We start from the raw sequence: 21,279 nt of genomic DNA, 5'->3' as shown, positions 1-21,279 counted from the left end.
ATTGAACTGAATTGGCTGTAAATTCATGCAGAAATTTCATGCAGAAATCCATGCCAAATTCGGTGCAGAAATTCTGCATGAACCCAGCCATACTCACGACTAAAAAAACATGCTATACAAAAAAATTTGATAGTGTTGCACAAATTGCTACATTTCCTACCCTATGTTATGTTTGCAGCCTACATATCAGTGAATGGAGCCTATATTGATAAACTTTTGCCTTTGGACATTCAAAATTAGGTTAGAGTTGAAATTCCTTGCGCTGTCAAAGGTTTTTTGAAGATATAGTTCTCCAAGAATTCTTTTTAGAACTCAAACTCGTGACTGTATGATAATATGGAGCACTAACCGAGAAGTCATAGTCATGTATGGGGCTCTACTTGACCTCTCTATAAGTCCAGTTTCCTACACATTAGTGACTAGTGATAAGCAAACTATCCAAAAGTTGTTTTGGGTCCATGTTGATCAAATTGGCCATAGGATTTAATTTGGATTCTAAAATATAGTGTGCCTCATAAAGTGCGCCCTACAAGAGTAGGGACAATTGTTAAAAACAGGAACCCCTGCTCCTGTACATACTTTTCATGACATCCGACACTATCAACCTAGGAAACCAGATCAAGTATGTGAAGTACTATGAAGGTTTCGTGTACAGTACACTAAGCGGCTGAGCCAGGCTCAGAGCCCCCAGTGAGTGTAAGTAGCGATGCATATGCAACAGTGCACAACAGTAAGGACTACTACCTTTGACAGGAGTCCCTGCTCCTGTGGGCTACATCTTAGTGATTGGCCTGAAGTAAATGTTTTGTATTCAGAGTAATCCAAATTATGGGGAAAATTAGAAACAAATTTGATCTGTTCTGAATTAATTGGCTCATCTTTCTTTGTGGCACGTTCCATCAGATGGCGTGTTATGGAGGTATTTTTCCTTAGAAGCAAATGGAACCCCATGGTTTCGTCTTCAGTATGAAGCCATAGAATATTCTATGTGCTGCTGTAAAGCAAGAATCCTGCATGAAGCTCAGCCAGTTGCATTATGCTTTAAGGGTCACTGTCATTTCACAAACTTTTGACATGTTGTCCAGACATGTCAAAAGTTTTGTCCAGACAGTGATCGCAAGATATAAGCCAGAGAAGTTTGCAGCTGCATGTCGCTCTCTCACCAGCTGTCAATCAAATCCAACCTTTTTTCTGCAGAGAAAAGGTCAGATGTCCTGGCCGGCTGGGGAATCAAAGACGATGCCACAAACTTCCCCAGGTTATAACTAGTTATCACAGCAGGCCTCAGGAGCGAGACCAAGTGTGATAAAAGCTTTTGATATACTGTATCTGTGCAAAATGTCAAAAGTTCTTTAAAATGATAGTAAGCCTTTAAGGTCTATTCACACAGACAATATCCTGCGCAGATTTGAGGTGCAGTATTTGAAGCCGTGTTCAGTCATTTAGTTTACATTGAAATCTTCAGCATCTAATCTGCACATAATGCTGTACATGTGAATAGACCATTAACCACTTAAGGACCCATGACATACCGATACGTCATGAATCTGCTCCCATTCCATAACGCGGGGCCATGGTATGGTCCCGCCTCATAACGGGTTGGGCCTGGCCTCTAACAACGGCCGGGACCCGTGGCTAATAGCACGCGGCACTCATCGCGGTGCCGTGCGCTATTAACCCATTCAAAGTTGATTGCCGCATCTAAAGTGAAACTAAACTAATGCGGTTAGCTCAGGGGGCTGTTCGGGATCGCCGCGGCGAAATCATGACATCCCGAACAGCTGTAGGACACGAGGAGGGTCCCCTTATTTTTGGTCACTTTTTATAACATGAAAAAAACGATTTATAAGTCCAATCAATACAAAAATGGTACCACTAAAAACTTCAGATCAAGGTGCAAAAAATGAGCCCTCATACCGCCCCATACGCGGTAAAATAAAGAAGTTATAGGCGTCAGAAGATGACAAAACAGAAAAACCCCAGGTCCTTAAGGGGTTAAAGTGAATTTCCACTTTAGGTTATCCAATCCTATTGCTTTTAGGACAAAAACTATTCACTTTAAATCCAGTATATACATTATGGTAGGCAGAGCTACATTTTTCTGATATAGAGCTCCAATTTTCCATCATTATTATCACTTTACAATGAAAACAGAAGTCACTTTGGAAATAGTCTTTAGTCTTTATTAAAAAAAAATCCTACTATTATGTGCCCACACCTGCTACAAAGCATCTCCTTGGTAATAGTGTTGCTCGCGAATATTCGCATTTCGAATTTTATTCGCGAATATCGCATATTCGCGAATTCGCGAATATTCGCGAATATAGCGCTATATATTCGTAATTACGAATATTCATTTTTTTTTTCTTCACAGTACACATCACAGTGATCATCCCTCTCTGCTTCCAGCTTGTGGTGTAAGAAGGCTCTAATACTACTGTGTGAGACTGGTGTGCGAATTTTCGCATATACGAAAATTAGCATATGCGAATTTTCGCATATGCGAATTTTCGCTTATGCTAATTTTGGTATATGCAAATTTTCGCATGTGTTAATTTTCGCACGTACGAATATTCGCATATCCGAAAATAAAACGAGAATATTACGGATATGCGAATATTCGCGAATATGACGAATATTCGTCCATATATTCGCGAATATTCGCGAATTCGAATATGGCCTATGCCGCTCAACACTACTTGGTAACAGACAACAAACAAACCTTGTGTAGTCTGATCCTGCAATTCAAACACTTTCCCATCTGTCCCCAGCCTCTTCCTAACCTACAGTCCCTGTGATGTATTAACACAAAGTTAAAGTGTACCTGTCTGTTGGGAAAATTTTATTTTTAAGTGTGAAATCTATGTTTTACTATGTTTTATTATATGCTTACTGCAGCTAAGATGGCTCCCATGAATCAGCCGCACCCTCATTTTTTACTTTTATACAATAGAAGGAATTGAAACCAAATAGTTTAGCACTCTTATCAGAAGTACAGTCATGGCGGTAAATGTTGGCACCCCTGAAATTTTTCAGGAAAATTAAGTATTTCTCACAGAAAAGGATTGCAGAAACACATGTTTTGCTATACACATGTTTATTTCCTTTGTGTGTATTGGAACTAAACCAAAAAAGGGAGGAAAAAAAGCAAATTGGACATAATGTTACACCAAACTCCAAAAATGGTCTGGACAAAATTATTGGCACCCTTAACTTAATATTTGGTTGCACACACTTTGGAAAAAATAACTGAAATCAGGCGCTTCCTATAACCATCAATAAGCTTCTTACACCTCTCAGCCGGATGTTGGACCACTCTTCCTTTGCAAACTGCTCCAGGTCTCTTATTGGAAGGCGCCTTTTCCCAACAGCAATTTTAAGATCTCTCCACAGGTGTTCAATGGGATTTAGATCTGGACTCATTGCTGCCACTTCAGAACTCTCCAGCGCTTTGTTGCCATCCTTTTTTGGATGCTTTTTGACTTATGTTTGGGGCCATTGTCCTGCTGGAAGAGGCAAGATCTCGGCTGAACAGTGCGACCCAAAATCCGTTGGTAATCACCAGATTTCATAATGCCTTGTACACATTCAAGGCACCCAGTGCCAGAGGCAGCAAAACAACTCCAAAACATCATTGAACCTCCACCATATTTCACTGTAGGTACTGGGTTCTTTTCTTTGTAGGCCTCAATTCGTTTTCGGTAAACAGTAGAATGATGTGCTTTACCAAAAATCTTCTCTCATCTTGCTCTCATCTGTCCACAAGACATTTTCCCTGAAGGATTTTGGATTACTCAAAGTCATTTTGGCAAAATGTAGTCTTGCTTTTTTATGTCTCTGTGTCAGCAGTGGGGTCCTCCTGGGTCTCCTGCCATAGCGTTTCATTTCATTTAAATGTTGATGGATAGTTCGCGCTGACACTGATGCTCCCTGAGCCTGCAGGACAGCTTGAATATCTTTGGAACTTGTTTGGGGTTGCTTATACACCATCCGGACTATATTATGTTTACACCTTTCATCCATTTTTCTCTTCCGTCCATGCCCAGTGCTATGGGTTGCAAACTTCTTGATAATATTGCGCATTGTGGACAAAGGCAAATCTAGATCTCTGGAGATGGACTTGTAACCTTGAGATTGTTGATATTTTTACACAGTTTTGGTTCTCAAGTCCTCAGACAGTTATCTTCTCCTCTTTCTGTTGTCCATGCTTAGTGTGGCAAACACAGGCACACAATGCAAAGTCTAAGTGAACTTCTCTCCTTTTTATCTGCTTTCAGGTGTGATTTTTATTTTGCCAACACCTGTTAATTGCCCCAGGTGAGTTTAAAGGACCATCACATGCTTGAAACAATCTTTATTTTTCCACAATTTTGAAAGGGTGCCAATAATTTTGTCCAGCCCATTTTTGGAGTTTGGTGTTACATCATGTCCAATTTGCTTTTTTTCCTCCCTTTTTTGGTTTAGTTCCAATACACACAAAGGGAATAAACATGTGTATAGCAAAACATCTGTTACTGCAATCCTTTTCTGTGAGAAATACTTTATTTTCTTGAAAAATGTCAGGGGTGCCAACATTTATGGCCATGACTGTATATTGTGCTGGAACACTGTGATTGGCAATAAAGTCTTGTTACATCATGAGCCACCAGTGAACTAGAGCCAATCCAATAACGTCTTTGTATGTGTATAAAAGACAGTGCCAGCCTACAACAGATGTGACTCTTTGGCTGAATTTTCAGGCTGTAAAATTTTCACCCATTTGTATCGATACATCAGTAATAAACCTGTCTTCTAATCATCAGGACTGGAGTCTGACTGGTCACAGAGAGAAGATATTCCAACACTGTCATGATCTTGTTCAATGTTATAATCCTCTCAGTTCACTGCCTCCATCATGATAAAACACTCCCTTTGTTTTTTTTTGTTTTTTTTGTTTTCTACCTTGATATTGCTCTGTATTTTCTGCTTAGTCTCAGTCAGATTCACAGATTGGGAAGGGGCGTTCCCCAGCAGGGTGTGACATCATCTGAAGCCATAAAGGGGAGAACTTCCTCCCTCACTCTGCTACACTCAGCCCAGAGCAGTTCAGTGTGAGATGAGCTATGATTGGATAAGGCTGCACCTCCCTCAGCACTCCAGACTGCATTTCCTGATTTTGGACTTCTGCCAGGCCAGCAGGAGTCCAAAGTCTGTGCAAGAGATGGGGGGAAATGTGCTATGGACAAGTAGTGGAAGTTTTTTTTTTTTAACACAAATAAAACATAGAAAACTTTTTTTTAAACAAAGTACATTAGAAAGATTTTATATTTACCTTAAGGAGTGCAGTAGCAAAATTAGTTTTAATGACAGTGCATGACAGAGTATGACTGCATGATTTGATTGATACACAGGGTTTGTTTGTTGTCTATTACCATGGAAACAGAGAAATCTGCATAGCAGCTGTAAGTAGTAGGATCATTTGGAATATTTGCAAAGTACGGTAGATTTATTTTTCATTCTAGGTACAATAAAGCAATGTTCACTAAACTTGTAGCCTTCAGCTCTTGCAAAACTACAACTCTGAGCATGCCCTGACAGCATGCTAGGAGTTGTAATCTTGCAACAATTGGAGGGCCACAGGATGGAAAACATTGCATAAAAGTAAATGTAATTACAAAGATGTACATAGCCTATTGCTCATAAATTAGAACTCATGTAGCTGCGATTGACTAAAAACTTGCTATTTTTGTCTCCGTATATACAGTATGTGGCCACACATTGTAGACTTCCAATAAAAAGGAACCTGCTCTTGGGGTTAAACTGGATTTTACTGGGCTATTTGTTTGTTTACAGGGGCTATTAAGGATTTTACTGCTGTACTAAGCATAACTCAAGTGCTCTGAAAGACTTAGACTTCAGCATTTTAGAAAAGAAGTCTTCGCCTCCTAGAGTGGGAAGGCATTTGACCTCTACGATCATTTCTAAAGTTTGGAACCAGCATGTTTTTGTTGATTTAAAGAAGCTAGCAATGCGGGGGAGACCTCTTCACGAAATATTGTAGTCTAGTTCATTCCGGTCTGGTAAAATGGTGTTTATGTACTGTAGTAGAGGTTAACAGTGTAATGTACGGTAAAGTAAGCTTGGGTAGCAGTTCTCTGTTACAGTCTACAATACGGAATAATAATTATTATTTATATAGTGGCAAAAAATTCTGCAGCACTTTACAATTTTAGAAATAAAGACAAATATCAGACATTACAGTATTACTCACTAAATATTCACTCAAGAGGAAAGAGAACCCTGCTTACGAGAGCTTACAGTCTATACAGTTAGATATGAACTCTACAACTTGAATAATTATTCCTAGCTAGTTTGGCAATCGTTTGGTCCCTGACTATCACTCCATATCTCTATTTTACTCATCTGAGCATGTTATTTTAATAGTAGAAAAGAAGAAATAGAATCTAGATCCCTTTGAAATATTAAAGGAACACTTTAAGGACAAACTAATACATTGGCCCTGATTTACTGTTGTAAACCCGACATGTTTTGTCGGGTTTTGCACCAAATTCTGGTGCATTGTGCCAGAATTTGTGCCAGGTTTGCGTCAGAATTGAAAAAAAACAGACCAACTCTCCATTTAACTGAGAAAACCCAAAAAAGGGGTGTGGTCATTGGATAAAGGGGTGTGTCCCCAAATGGGGCGTGTCCTGACATTTAAAAAAAATCCCAACATATTTACTATGGTTTTCACAGAAAATGTGGTGGATTTTAGCTGAGAAAAACCTGACAGATCAGAGCAGTTGTAAAAAAAAAAAAAGCAAAACTTAGGGAAAAGTGCAAAATGTAGGAAAACATTAGTAAATACCGTGGAAAAATACCTGTTGGGGAAAAAAAGCCACAAAGAAAACTACACTCCACTCTTAGTAAATCAGGGCCAATGTGTTATGATAGAGGGGCGGAGTACAACTGCAGTTTATGCTGCATTATTGACACAACTTAAAGGGAATCCGTCATCAGTATTATTTTCGGTATCATGCAAATCACCAGACTTGGTTCGCAGTAGCCAAAGATAGAAGTGAGCAGGCAGGCCGTGCTTTATGAATATCCATTTCCCAGGCAGATGGAGGTCGAAGCAGTGGTAACATTACCGTGCATGGGGGATGTCAGAGGGGCAGATAGTCTTCAAACCCGCCTCCTGTGCAGTTGAGAGTTCATCTGCATATTGTAAGATTGTGCTATATGTCAGGAACGGTTGAATGGATTGAGGTATGGACTACATTGTTTAACTCAGGATGACCCACAATAACCACCTGTATATTTAGGTTAGTGGGGTTGATCCATCTGTCAGTTTTCCTTTTAACTACTAACTTTAAACTATTGGTCATATATGGGGTTGCATGAAGCAGTTCTTTTTTATGCCCTTGGATGCCAGATTCAGGTAGAAACCTCTATGCTACCAGCAAACTTTAAAAAATATCCTTTAAGAAGAAATCAATACTCTAGATGAAGGTGTCACAGTGCACACACCGTACTTAGATGTTATATTAATTCAATAGCAATAGCAGCATGTTGGGCTAGGCCCTACTTCAGGCTGTGTACGGTGAGGGATCCAGGTAAAGTAAACAATGATGTAGCAATCCTGAGAGTCATACAAGAGCGACATGACTGGATGGGATTTTGGATACATCCCTTCCCGCTCTAAACCAACTCCCAACTGAATATAACCCCCTTTTCCCATAAAAGGACACTTACACATATTGTGGAAAAATTTGGCCATGTGGCCTGTTTATTTAACAACCAATAAATAACAGTTTCATATGTTACACATATAAACCAAATATAATCCACACCAAACACCGTCCGTGACCTGAAAAACCCAAAAACAAGAAAGGCATAACAAACAACCACCCTCCCAATACACTCACAACAAATGTGGACATACAGACGAAAATGAGTCCCAGCGCCCAATCTGCCGAATCACTTCCGCACCCATCCTCCACTGAGCTGCCTCAGTAGCAACAACGATCCAATACAAATGAGAGCTATAATCCAACCCGTGCACCACCGAACACCTGCAGAAAACCGACACAAATTGAAAGCATGAGAGAAAAGACCCGTCCCTATGCACCAACAAAGAACCCACATCTTCCGGCCGCACCGCCAAAAATACACGCAAACATCGCACCAGGCACACCAACAACCCCGGCAACTCCCCTAAAACCACCCAACAACCCCGACCACTCTGATCAGTTTTAGAACTGCGCAAAAAACAACCAACCTCCCTTGCCTGCACCACCACGTCCCCGAATAACAAACCACCGACCGACTCCGAGCCACCAGTTTGGAAATCCAAAAGGCCAAAACAAAGGCTAACCGAAACAACAATACCTCATAACCGTCATTGCATTATCCCAAAAATGCTTAGTTGCATTCCCCAGGCCCCGTAACAAAAAACTAAATGCCAGCACTGACATGCTGTGCGGCACCCCCGACACAAACAGCATACCCACAAAATACAGCACCACAATCACCCAATCCTTGAGACCAACACACTAATCCACCCTCTGCAGCAACGCCAAACCTTTGAATACGCAGACCAAGTCCGAGCACTCCTGATCAACGACCTCCTGATCAACCTCCTGATCAATTGCACCGCTGCTCCCAAACCACGTTCCACAGCCGAGCGGGGCAAGGAATCCCGCTACGCCTCTGGTGCCAGCACGCAAAACCTGTCCCACTGTGAACGAGAAAGAGAATCAGCGACAGACTTGACAACATACACAAACTGTGCCACAAACTGCGCATTCAACAGCAAGCTCCGCAAAACTAAATGCCGAAGCAAGCGTAACAGCGGCGGGGAACTAGAGGTCTGATGATTGATCGCTTGGAGCACTCCTATATTATCACAACGAAAACGGACCCTCCTATCCCTCAACCGATATCCCCAAATTTCTGTCGCAACCATAATAGAGAACAGCTCCAACACAACCAAATTAGCCACCAAACCCACCACCCGCCAAGAGTCCGGCCACTCCACCGCACTACCCTTGAAAAAACACCCATAACCTACCAAACTGGATGCGTTGGTAAACATCTCTAATTCAGCATCATCAACCACCTCCGCCATCCAGATGGACCTGCCGCTGTAGACAGACAAAAAGGAATCCCAGATCTCCAAGTCCACCCGCTCCTCCCCAGACAGGCGAACGTAGTGATGCGGAACCAACACCCCCACAGTGTCCAAGGAAAAATGCCTACAAAAGACCCTGCCCATAGGCAAAATTCAATTTCCCCAGCAATGACTGGACCTCCCTCAAAGGCGCCCTCTTACATCTATGACACTGCTGCACACACTGCCTCAGAGCTGCGAACTTGTCCTCAGGCATGCGACACTCCATACGATTTGAGTCGATAACTATCCCTAAAACCTTCACCACTGTAAATGGGCCTTCCGTCTCATCTGGAGCCAGCGAGACCCCAAAACGCTACGCAACCGCCTCCATGGTATGCTGCAACACCAAACAAACCCTAGAGCCCTTCGGCCCCCCCCAAAAAAAGTCATTGTCTCAGTCAAGTCAGTCAAATATTCTGTATCAAATCAGCGTGGCCCTGCATCAAATTGTCCAAGTCCACTATAAGTCCCAGCAAGCCCTGTGGTCACTGGTCCCCTCCTTGGGCCTAGAGAAGCTGTATAGACTGTTACATCTGTCTGACTCAGTAAAGCTGCTATTGTTCAGTAACTTGGCGTCAGGGTCATTATTTTCCCCCTTGCCTAGCCCAGGATCCAGTGGTATACCTTCGGGTGGTATAGAGGATTAACCACGCCCTGGTGTCACGAACACAAGGGGTTAATGCCATCTGCCCCTAGGGTAATTCCATCTGCCCTTATCACACCCTCACCACATTTGTTAAGGATTCTCTATTGCCTGGGAGTTGTATTTTTAGCGGCTACGGGGTATGGAGCAGTGCCATCTGGATCTCTCCCCAACCACTGTCCCTACCTGCTTAGATGATCCGCCCTAACCGACAGCCCCCAACTGGGAGATGGTCCCTGCACTCACCTGGCAGTGTTTGCTACAAGCGCAACACCATCACTTATATTTACCAAAGAGATATGGCTTTCCGCCATATTTAGGGGTAGAAGGTGAGGGGTACCCCATAGGTGCACTGGTCATGTATCGCATCATTGTTTAATCATGTTATGTGTATGTTCTCTACTATGTTTCTATGCACCTTAATACCGCAGCCACTACTGTTAGTACATATTCTTGTTGACAGACTTGTATTATCTGCTACAGAGATAGCATCATTATGCTTAAAGTGATTCTACTCCAGTAATCATTTCAAGTAATATATACCTCTCCAGGTACCTAGTTCCATGTTTACAAAAGTCCCCAACCTAAGGACTTTTTTCAGTGCCCTCATCTCCCTCTCTTCTGCCTGAGTTCCCTGTTCTGCCCATGAATTATATATGTTTTTTTTATTGTGTTTCTTAGGTTTTGCTATACCTGAATAAAGTTTGTCCATATTCCTATTTACATTGCTTTTGTATGGTCTCTTGTTTTTGGAGTTGGGACCATCACTTACATGTAGCATAAGAAGATGCTACCATTTATCCTCTGGAGGTGCCAATGGCTGCTGGTATCCTCCAGTCAAACACTGCTGACTGCAAGAATGAAGAGAAATCCATCCAAGTTTGCAATAACGTCACCATGATCTCCAGTTGGTGCCATGTTTGCGCCATTTTTTAAATGTGAACTGAAACTTTACATGTCCATTTAATCCTATTTTATCTATTTTATCACTCCTGGATAAAGCCTTTCCCGGTGAAACGTGTCCTTTCCCGGTGAAACGTGTCGGAGTGTTGGTGTGGAGCTGAGGCAAGTCCTGGATGGTGTATCTGCTGCCGATGTTGTTATATATATTTCTTTGTTGCTATTGACATCTGGATTTACATTGTTTGGCACTTGTGCACTTTATGTTTTTTTTATACTAGTTTTTGGCACACCTTTTTAAAGGTACCATTGTTATTTTTATATTTTCCTTTGTCACTTTTGCACTCTTTTGATATCTTAGCATGCAGCAGTCCCTCTACTTATTAGCAGTCCCTCTTACATATATTATATATATTTGATACTACAACTGGACACTCGCCCCAGCTTCCACTACTACATATTATATTATATAATTTTACACATATACAATATTGCGTTTTTTTCTGTCTTTTTTCAGAATTTTCTCACATTTTACTATATATTTTTGTGCTAAATTAAATAAATAAATAAATATATATTTTTTTTATTATTTATGCATTTATGTCTTTGGGGTTATTTGTGTGTGCGCCTAATGTTCTTATAGGTATGTCTATTTAATCCATTGTACTGCTGTATGTTTATGACCTGACGAGGTGGGGAAATGCCCCTCAAAACGCGTTGTGGTTTTTATTTTAAATACATTTGCATTTCGGTTTACACTTAGTACTGAAGTTCCTTTATCCGTTATATACCCGACTGGCACCTTGACGAGTATTCAGTTTCCTTAGTTTCCTTTCAGTTTCCTTAGTTTCCTTCCAAGTAGTTCTTGAAGCTCTGCTCAGACTGCTCTTCTTGGATTTACTAAGAAAACGGAGATGAAAGAGCAGGCATCCTGTCTGATGGATTTCTGATATATCTGAGAGAGAGAGACAAATAAATGACTTACACAGACAGCAGCAAAATGGTAGAAAATTGTTAATAAAGACTAGTTAGGAAGTTGCTTAATTTTACGTTCAGGAAACAAAAGAATGCAGTAAAAACGTGTCCACAGGTGCGCATAGACTACAAGTTCCAGCATGTCCGAACAGCCAAAGGCTGCCTAGGCATGCTGGGAGTTGTAGTTATGCAACAACTGGAGGCATACAGGTTGGAAAACAATGACCTTAGAGGATTATTTTTTTTTGCCTAAAATAAATGTGTATTACGGTACCTTCTGTATGTCCCTGTGATCATCTGAAATAGAAGCCTATCTAATGTCTGTAATGGTTTTGTCACAGAGCAGTAAACTGTTAACAAGAATATATGGCTAAATATACCTTCCCAGGCTCTGAGGGAACGCTGATAGTTGTAATAAATGTAATGGCCTGGACAATTTGCAGCCGTCATTTAAGCTGTCAACCATTTTTCTCCTTCTCCTTAAAGGGACCTTATCAGAATACTTCAATATGTTATAAAGTAGCCTCAAAAAAAGACATAACCATACTTCTGGGAATAAAAAAGCTATAAAATAAGGCGATCATTGAGGCTTTCATAAAACATAAGACTTCATCATAGCGGCAGCATCTAACGCCAAAGGACCTTACAAAGGAGGTAAAGAGAGCAAATGACGCCTTCTACCATAATGTCACATTCACACTCATTATATTGTGCTCTAACAATAAGACAATTTGGAGGTGGCGAGAAAATCTGGGGTAGGGTCCGGACCTAATTTTTTATCTGACAAATAGCAGAAACACAGCTCGTTAATATGTGTAGCTCGAGGCATAATATAGAGAGCGTAGGGATGTGGAGCCGCGGCTATCTCCCTAATACAGGCGAGTGTCGGAGGTGGGATTTCTGCAGAGCAGAGAGGGACCTCTGTCCATCTGGATTAGTTATGCGAATGTACAAATTGAAAATAATCCGCTCCTGCCGGAGCTAACACTTAGTTTATTGGGCGACTTCTGACATCTCTCCTAAGCATGGCGTTAAATTCCTATTAAAAAGACAGGTATCCTGTAATGCAACTTTATTGGCCTTTATTGATATAAACACATGCAACGTGATGAATTGTGCAGGATGAGTGGAACTTGTGAAATGATACTGTACAGCAGTGTATCCCAAACAGGGCGCTTCCAGCTGTTGCAAAACCACAACTCCCAGCGTGCCCGGACAGCCAAGGGCTGTCCGGGCATGCTGGGATTTGTGGTTTTGCAACAGCTGGAGGTAGCCTGGTTGAGAAACACTGCTGTACAGTAGTTGTCTGATTTGTAAGAATACTGATAGGTTATAGCTGTTTTAGGTGCGGTTACCAGAGCCCTTTGTTTATACTTACACTATATGGATAAAAAAAATTGGGCTCCAGCTCTTAAAGGGGTACTCCGGTGGAAAACTTTCTTTTTTTTTTAATCAACTGGTGCCAGAAAGTTAAACAGATTTGTAAATTACTTCTATTAAAAAAATCTTAATCCAGTACTTATTAGCGGCTGTACACTACAGAGGAAATGCTTTTCTTTTTGGATTTCTCTTTTGTCACGACCACAGTGCTCTCTGCTGACCTCTGGTGTCCATTTTAGGAACTGTCCAGAGCAGGAGAAAAATCCCCATAGCAAACCTATGCTGCTCTTGACAGTTCCTAAAATGGACAGCAGGGATCAGCAGAGAGCACTGTGGTCGTGACAGGAGAGAAATCCAAAAAGAAAAGCATTTCCTCTGTAGTATACAGCCCCTGAAAAGTACTGGAAGGATTTACCCCTTAACGACAATGGACTTAAATGTACGTCATGGTGTCGTACATTTACGCGCCGCCATGATCGTGAGCACCGGAGCGGTGCTTGCGTCATGCGCGGCAGGTCCCAGCTGCTGTCAGCAGCCAGGGACCCGCCGGTAATGGCGGACATCCACGATTGCGGGGATGTCCGCCATTAACTCCTCAGATGCCGTGATCAATACAGATCACGGCATCTGCGGCAGTACGGTACTTTGAATGGATGATCGGATCGCCCGCACCGCTGCCGCGGGGATCCGATCATCCAGCATGGTGGCCGGAGGTCCCCTCACCTGGCTCCGGCTGTCTCCCGGGGTCTTCTGCTCTGGTCTGAGATCGAGCAGACCAGAGCAGAAGATCACCGATAATACTGATCAGTGCTATGTCCTATGCATAGCACTGAACAGTATTAGCAATCAAATGATTGCTATGAGTAGTCCCCTATGGGGACATAAAAAGTGTAAAAAAATAAAAAGTAAAAAAATGTAAAGTAAAAAAATTTGAAAACTCCCCTCCCCCAATAAAAAAGTAAAACGCCCGTTTTTCCCATTTTACCCCCAAAAAAGCATAAAAAAAATAATTAATACACATATTTGGTATTGCCGCGTGCGTAAAAGTCTGAACTATTAAAATATATTGTTAATTATCCTGTACAGTTAATCGTATTGACCCACAGAATAAAGAAAACATTTCATTTTTACCGGAAAGTGTACAGCGTGAAAACAAAACCTTCCAAAATTTGCTAAATTGCGGTTTTCTTTTCAATTTTCCCACATAAATAATATTTTTTTGGTTACGCCGTACATTTTATGGTAAAATGATTGATGTCATTACAAAGTACAATTGGTGACGCAAAAAACAAGCCTCATATTAGTCTTTGGATATATAAGAGAGTTATGATTTTTAGAAGGCGAGGAGGAAAAAACAAAAATGCAAAAATAAAATTGGTCTGGTCCTTATGGCCAAAATGGGCTGCGTCCTTAAGGGGTTAAGATTTTTTAATAGAAGTAATTTCTGGCACCAGTTGATTTAAAATAAAAAAAATTCCACCGGAGTACCCCTTTAACCCCTTAAGGACACATGACGTACTGGAACGTCATGTGTCCGCTCCCGATCTATAGCGTGGCCCCGTGTCATAGCGGGTCGGGCCCAGCCTCTAACAACGACCGGGACTCGTGGCTAATAGCGCGCGGCATTGATCACGGTGCCGCGTGCTATTAACCCTTTAGACGCGGCGTTCAAAGTTGAACGCCGCGTCTAAAGTGAAAGTGAAACCATGCCGGTTAGCTCAGGGAGCTGTTCGGGATAGCCGCTGTGAAATAGCGGCATCCCGAACAGCTTACAGGACAGCAGGAGGGTCCCTACCTGCCTCCTTGCTGTCCGATCGCCGAATGACTGCTCAGTGCCTGAGATCCAGACATGAGCAGTCAAGTGGCAGAATCATCGATCACTGGTTTCCTATGAGAAACCAGTGATCAATGTAAAAGATCAGTGTGTGCAGTGTTATAGGTCCCTAGGGGAGCTATAACACTGCAAAAAAAAAGTGAAAAAAAAAAGTGAATAAAGAGCATTTAACCCCTCCCCTATTAAAAGTTTGAATCACCCCCCTTTTCCCATAAAAAAAAAACACAGTGTAAATAAAAATAAACATATATGGTATCGCCCTGTGCGGAAATGTCTGAATTATAAAAATATATCATTAATTAAACTGCACGGTCAATGGCGTACCCGCAAAAAATTCCAAAGTCCAAAATGGTGCATTTTTGGTCACTTTTTATATCATGAAAAAAATGAATCAATAAGCCCTTTTAATGCAAAAATGGTACCATTAAAAACTTCAGATCACGGCGCAAAAAATTAGCCCTCATACCGCCCCATACAGAAAATGACCATTTTAAACATATTAATTTTCCTGCATGTAGTTATGATTTTTTCCAGAAGTACGACAAAATCAAACCTATATGAGTAGGGTATCATTTTAATCGTATGAACCTACAGATTAAAGATAAGGTGTCATTTTTACCGAAAAATTTACTATGCAGAAACGGAAGCCCCCAGAAGTTACAAAATGGCGTTTTTTTTTTCAATTTTGTCTCACAATGATTTTTTTTTCCGTTTCACTGTAGATTTTTTGGGCAAAATGACTGATGTCATTACAAAGTAGAATTGGTAGCGCAAAAAATAAGCCATCATATGGATTTTTAGGTGAGAAATTGAAAGAGTTATGATTTTTTAAAGGCAAGGAGCAAAAAACGAAAATGAAAAAATGAAAAAAAAAACTGGTCCTTAAGGGGTTAATCATTGACTATATGGGTTCCATTCAGTCCCATTGCCACAGTTTTGTAAAAATCCAGCAGTCGCTCTTACCATTATGTCTTCATGACTTCCTAGAAGAGTAAATGCTACAATTCCATATTAATGCCTATGAGTTTAGAACGGGATATCCCGGGGTCTTCTGCTCTGGTCTGAGATCGAGCAGACCAGAGCAGAAGATCACCGATAATACTGATCAGTGCTATGTCCTATGCATAGCACTGAACAGTATTAGCAATCAAATGATTGCTATGAGTAGTCCCCTATGGGGACATAAAAAGTGTAAAAAAATAAAAAGTAAAAAAATGTAAAGTAAAAAAATTTGAAAACTCCCCTCCCCCAATAAAAAAGTAAAACGCCCGTTTTTCCCATTTTACCCCCAAAAAAGCATAAAAAAAATAATTAATACACATATTTGGTATTGTCGCGTGCGTAAAAGTCTGAACTATTAAAATATATTGTTAATTATCCTGTACAGTTAATCGTATTGACCCACAGAATAAAGAAAACATTTCATTTTTACCGGAAAGTGTACAGCGTGAAAACAAAACCTTCCAAAATTTGCTAAATTGCGGTTTTCTTTTCAATTTTCCCACATAAATAATATTTTCTTGGTTACGCCGTACATTTTATGGTAAAATGATTGATGTCATTACAAAGTACAATTGGTGACGCAAAAAACAAGCCTCATATTAGTCTTTGGATATATAAGAGAGTTATGATTTTTAGAAGGCGAGGAGGAAAAAACGAAAATGCAAAAATAAAATTGGTCTGGTCCTTATGGCCAAAATGGGCTGCGTCCTTAAGGGGTTAAGATTTTTTAATAGAAGTAATTTCTGGCACCAGTTGATTTAAAATAAAAAAAATTCCACCGGAGTACCCCTTTAACCCCTTAAGGACACATGACGTACTGGAACGTCATGTGTCCGCTCCCGATCTATAGCGTGGCCCCGTGTCATAGCGGGTCGGGCCCAGCCTCTAACAACGACCGGGACTCGTGGCTAATAGCGCGCGGCATTGATCACGGTGCCGCGTGCTATTAACCCTTTAGACGCGGCGTTCAAAGTTGAACGCCGCGTCTAAAGTGAAAGTGAAACCATGCCGGTTAGCTCAGGGAGCTGTTCGGGATAGCCGCTGTGAAATAGCGGCATCCCGAACAGCTTACAGGACAGCAGGAGGGTCCCTACCTGCCTCCTTGCTGTCCGATCGCCGAATGACTGCTCAGTGCCTGAGATCCAGACATGAGCAGTCAAGTGGCAGAATCATCGATCACTGGTTTCCTATGAGAAACCAGTGATCAATGTAAAAGATCAGTGTGTGCAGTGTTATAGGTCCCTAGGGGAGCTATAACACTGCAAAAAAAAAGTGAAAAAAAAAGTGAATAAAGAGCATTTAACCCCTCCCCTATTAAAAGTTTGAATCACCCCCCTTTTCCCATAAAAAAAAAACACAGTGTAAATAAAAATAAACATATATGGTATCGCCCTGTGCGGAAATGTCTGAATTATAAAAATATATCATTAATTAAACTGCACGGTCAATGGCGTACCCGCAAAAAATTCCAAAGTCCAAAATGGTGCATTTTTGGTCACTTTTTATATCATGAAAAAAATGAATCAATAAGCCCTTTTAATGCAAAAATGGTACCATTAAAAACTTCAGATCACGGCGCAAAAAATTAGCCCTCATACCGCCCCATACAGAAAATGACCATTTTAAACATATTAATTTTCCTGCATGTAGTTATGATTTTTTCCAGAAATACGACAAAATCAAACCTATATGAGTAGGGTATCATTTTAATCGTATGAACCTACAGATTAAAGATAAGGTGTCATTTTTACCGAAAAATTTACTATGCAGAAACGGAAGCCCCCAGAAGTTACAAAATGGCGTTTTTTTTTTCAATTTTGTCTCACAATGATTTTTTTTTCCGTTTCACTGTAGATTTTTTGGGCAAAATGACTGATGTCATTACAAAGTAGAATTGGTGGCGCAAAAAATAAGCCATCATATGGATTTTTAGGTGAGAAATTGAAAGAGTTATGATTTTTTAAAGGCAAGGAGCAAAAAACGAAAATGAAAAAATGAAAAAAAAAACTGGTCCTTAAGGGGTTAATCATTGACTATATGGGTTCCATTCAGTCCCATTGCCACAGTTTTGTAAAAATCCAGCAGTCGCCCTTACCATTATGTCTTCATGACTTCCTAGAAGAGTAAATGCTACAATTCCATATTAATGCCTATGAGTTTAGAACGGGATATCCTCAGCTTTTGAAGGTGGAATGTGTAGGTGTCCTAATACTTCTGTCAATATAGCATAGGTTGATTCAATGCCTGTGCAAAAGCTATACCTGGGCCTTCCACCCCACTGCCTGCATATGCATACATAGCCAGCTACAGGAACAGCAAAAGGGGTGTTTTTTCAGCCCTACCCGACAGCAAGACACGAGTGTCTAAGAAGGTTTAAAACGTACCTGTCATTTCAGGTGACTTTTTAGGATAAGCTTTCCTGTGTGTATACATGAGGAGCTGCGCTCTTTCTGGCCATTATATAACTTCTATATGGTATATTCAGCATATTTCTGCTCTGCAGCCTTTATATATAATTTGCAGTTCTCCCTGAGCAGGTGGGCGGAGCTCCCTCCTCCCCTCTTCATAGACTTGTATTGCTTGACTTGCAGACACAGGACAAAGCTGAGCTGATTTTCAGAGTGGAATACAGTCTCCCAGGAGAAGGGGAAGAAGGAAGACATGTTTTTGTCTAATGCAATATATTACTTAATTTCTTATATTTGCTTGTACTATAGATCTATGTCAAGCTTGTTAAAATTACAGTGTCTATTTAAAGCATTCGTTATTACAATTATAATAATTGTGATATAGAAATGAAGAGATAAATGGCTGTAACGCTTATCTCCTGGTTAAAATATAACATGTCAGGGTTGTTTTCTATAACAGCCTGCACCAGGGAACAGTTTGGCTTCTCACATACACATTAGGTTGACCTCAAATCCTGTTGATCTAATAACCATTTTCTAAATGTTCTGACCTGCTACTAAGAAGGGGGGCCCCCATCAAATACTTGGCTCAGGGGCCACCACCAGCCTTGATTGGCCCTGTATGAACCATATGACCACATTATCCATACAGCCTTTTTATGGTAGCCTGCAGAGCCAACTTTTTTGCCCCTTCTTGTATATATTTGTATATATACAGTGACCCCTCGACCTACGATGGCCCTGACATACGATAATGTCAACATGAGAGGCCATGGCATGTTGAAGGCAGCATCAACGATGCTTTTGTATGTCGGGGCCATCGCATAAACGGCTATCCGGCAGAGCAGACTGCTTCAACTGCCGCCGCATAGCCGTTTACAGTGCCCCGTGTGCTCCGGTGATGCTCTCTTACCTGTCCTCGGTGTTCCGGAGCGTCCTCTTCGGGATCCCGTCCATCGCCGGCGCTCTCCTTTGTCGTCATCACGTCGCCTCGCATGCCGGGGATCCCGGGGAAGCAGAGACGTCCAGAGCGTCAGGGACACCCCGGGGACACAGCAACAGCTATGGAGGGCGACATCCAGGGCAGCGGTGACGGTCGGGAGTGGCGGGGACAGGTGAGTATAACATCCTATACTTTACATTGCACGGATCCCTCAGCATACGATGGTTTCAACTAACGATGGTTCATTTTGAACAGATTACCATCGTATGTTGAGGGACCACTGTATATATATATATATATATATATATATATATATATATATATATATATATACATACATATATTTGCCCATTATTGGAGAGGGGGTCCTGACTGTTCCCTATCAGCAGATACTCAGGCAAAGAAGAATCAGGCTATTGGAGGGAGATTTATCAAAACCTGTCTAGACGAAAAGTTGCCCAGTTGCCAATAGCAACCAATAAGCTTGCTTCTTTCATTTTTAACAAGGCCTCTGCAAAATGAAAGAAGCGATCTGATTGGTTGGTATGGGCAACTGGGCAACTTTTCCTTTGCACAGGTTTTCATAAATCTCCCCCTTGGATTTCCCCATGCCCAATACTTTTGTTCTCTGGAGAGATAAGCCACAGCCAGAGGAGTCTGTAATGTGAAGAAAGCCAAGTATAGCGTTCTGCGATTTTCATCAGTCCTATAGAGTTTTAAAGTGGGTACTCCGGCGCTTAGACATCTTATCCCCTATCCAAAGGATAGGGGATAAGATGTCTGATCACGGGGGGCCCGCCGCTGGGGACCCCCCGTGATCTTGCACGCCGCACCCCGTTAAAATCAGTCCCCGGAGCGTGTTCGCTCCGGGTCTGATTACTGTTGATCATGGGGCCAGAGCGTTGTGACGTCAAGGCTCCGCCCCGTGTGATGTCACGCTAGCCTATGGGAGGGGGTGTGACGGGGCGGAGCCATGACATCACAATACTCCACCCCCGTGATCGACAGGAATTAGACCCAGAGCGAACACACTCCGGGGACTGATTTTAACGGGGTGCGGTTTGCAAGATCACGGGGGTCCCCAGCGGTGGGACCCCCGCGATCAGGCATCTTATCCCCTATACTTTGAATAGGGGATAAGATGTCTAAGCGCCGGAGTACCCCTTTAAGATCGGCAGTGTGTATACTTGATCTATTTAAACAGGGCCACACCTCCAAACCTCCATTCACATGATCATTGGGGTCCCAGTGATCGGATCCCCATTGATCAGATACTTATGTCCTATATTGTGGATAGGTGATACATTTTTATTGTAAGAAAACCCTTTTAGCCACGAATGCAGCATATTAAAATCCACAATGTGCGCTCTCTCTCAAGCTTTTCCTACATATCTCTGCCCAAAGATTTCAACCAATATCTTACACGTTATGAAATCCATGTTAAAATCTTCTTCAGGTTTTGCTTTCAGATCTACATGTCCTGACCGTGCTCCCATAGGAAAATGCTGCTCATACAACCACCTGCTGAGTTAGAATCAGCCGGTAGTGTTTAATGCTGTCACATTCTTTAAATAAAACTTGTTTGGCAAGAATTTGGAAATAGCCCATAACATTTTGCTAAAAAATTTGACTCTTAAAATATTTAGACTTTAAGTTTCCTGTTGTAGCACGAATATTGTACTTAACACACTGCGGTAAATTACCTGTGTTACTACCCCTAGCAAAAAGTATGGAACACCTACACTTAGGGTCTATTCACATGGAGGAATTTCTTCTTGCGCAATTCCGCCTCAAATTAAATCCCATAGACTTCTATGGGATTCCGCACTCCCATTCACACTTCTGAATTTCCGCTTGCGGAATGCCGCTAGCGGAAATCCAGAAGGGTGAATGGGAGTGCGGAGTCCCATAGAAGTCTATGGGATTTAAAGGGGTATTCCAGGAAAAAACTTTTTATATATATATATATATATATATATATATATATATATATATCAACTGGCTCCAGAAAGTTAAACAGATTTGTAAATTACTTGTATT

General features: G+C 41.4%; 2 long non-coding RNA genes across 2 annotated transcripts in view; one reads left to right on the top strand and one right to left on the bottom strand.

Moving 5' to 3' along the window:
* Positions 1-21,279, top strand: part of LOC130282491 (uncharacterized) — a 215,443-nt gene that overhangs the window by 177,941 nt on the left and 16,223 nt on the right. The window lies entirely within an intron of this gene.
* On the bottom strand, positions 6,288-19,430 carry LOC130282492 (uncharacterized). The gene is made up of 3 exons (XR_008846420.1): positions 19,210-19,430; positions 18,273-18,497; positions 6,288-11,652 (listed from the first exon to the last, which is right to left on the bottom strand). It is a non-coding gene; the product is annotated as an uncharacterized LOC130282492 (long non-coding RNA).

Source organism: Hyla sarda, chromosome 7, assembly GCF_029499605.1.
Source record: "Hyla sarda isolate aHylSar1 chromosome 7, aHylSar1.hap1, whole genome shotgun sequence".
Classification (NCBI taxonomy): Eukaryota; Metazoa; Chordata; class Amphibia; order Anura; family Hylidae; genus Hyla; species Hyla sarda.
This window is presented reverse-complemented; position numbering and strand designations above follow the sequence as displayed.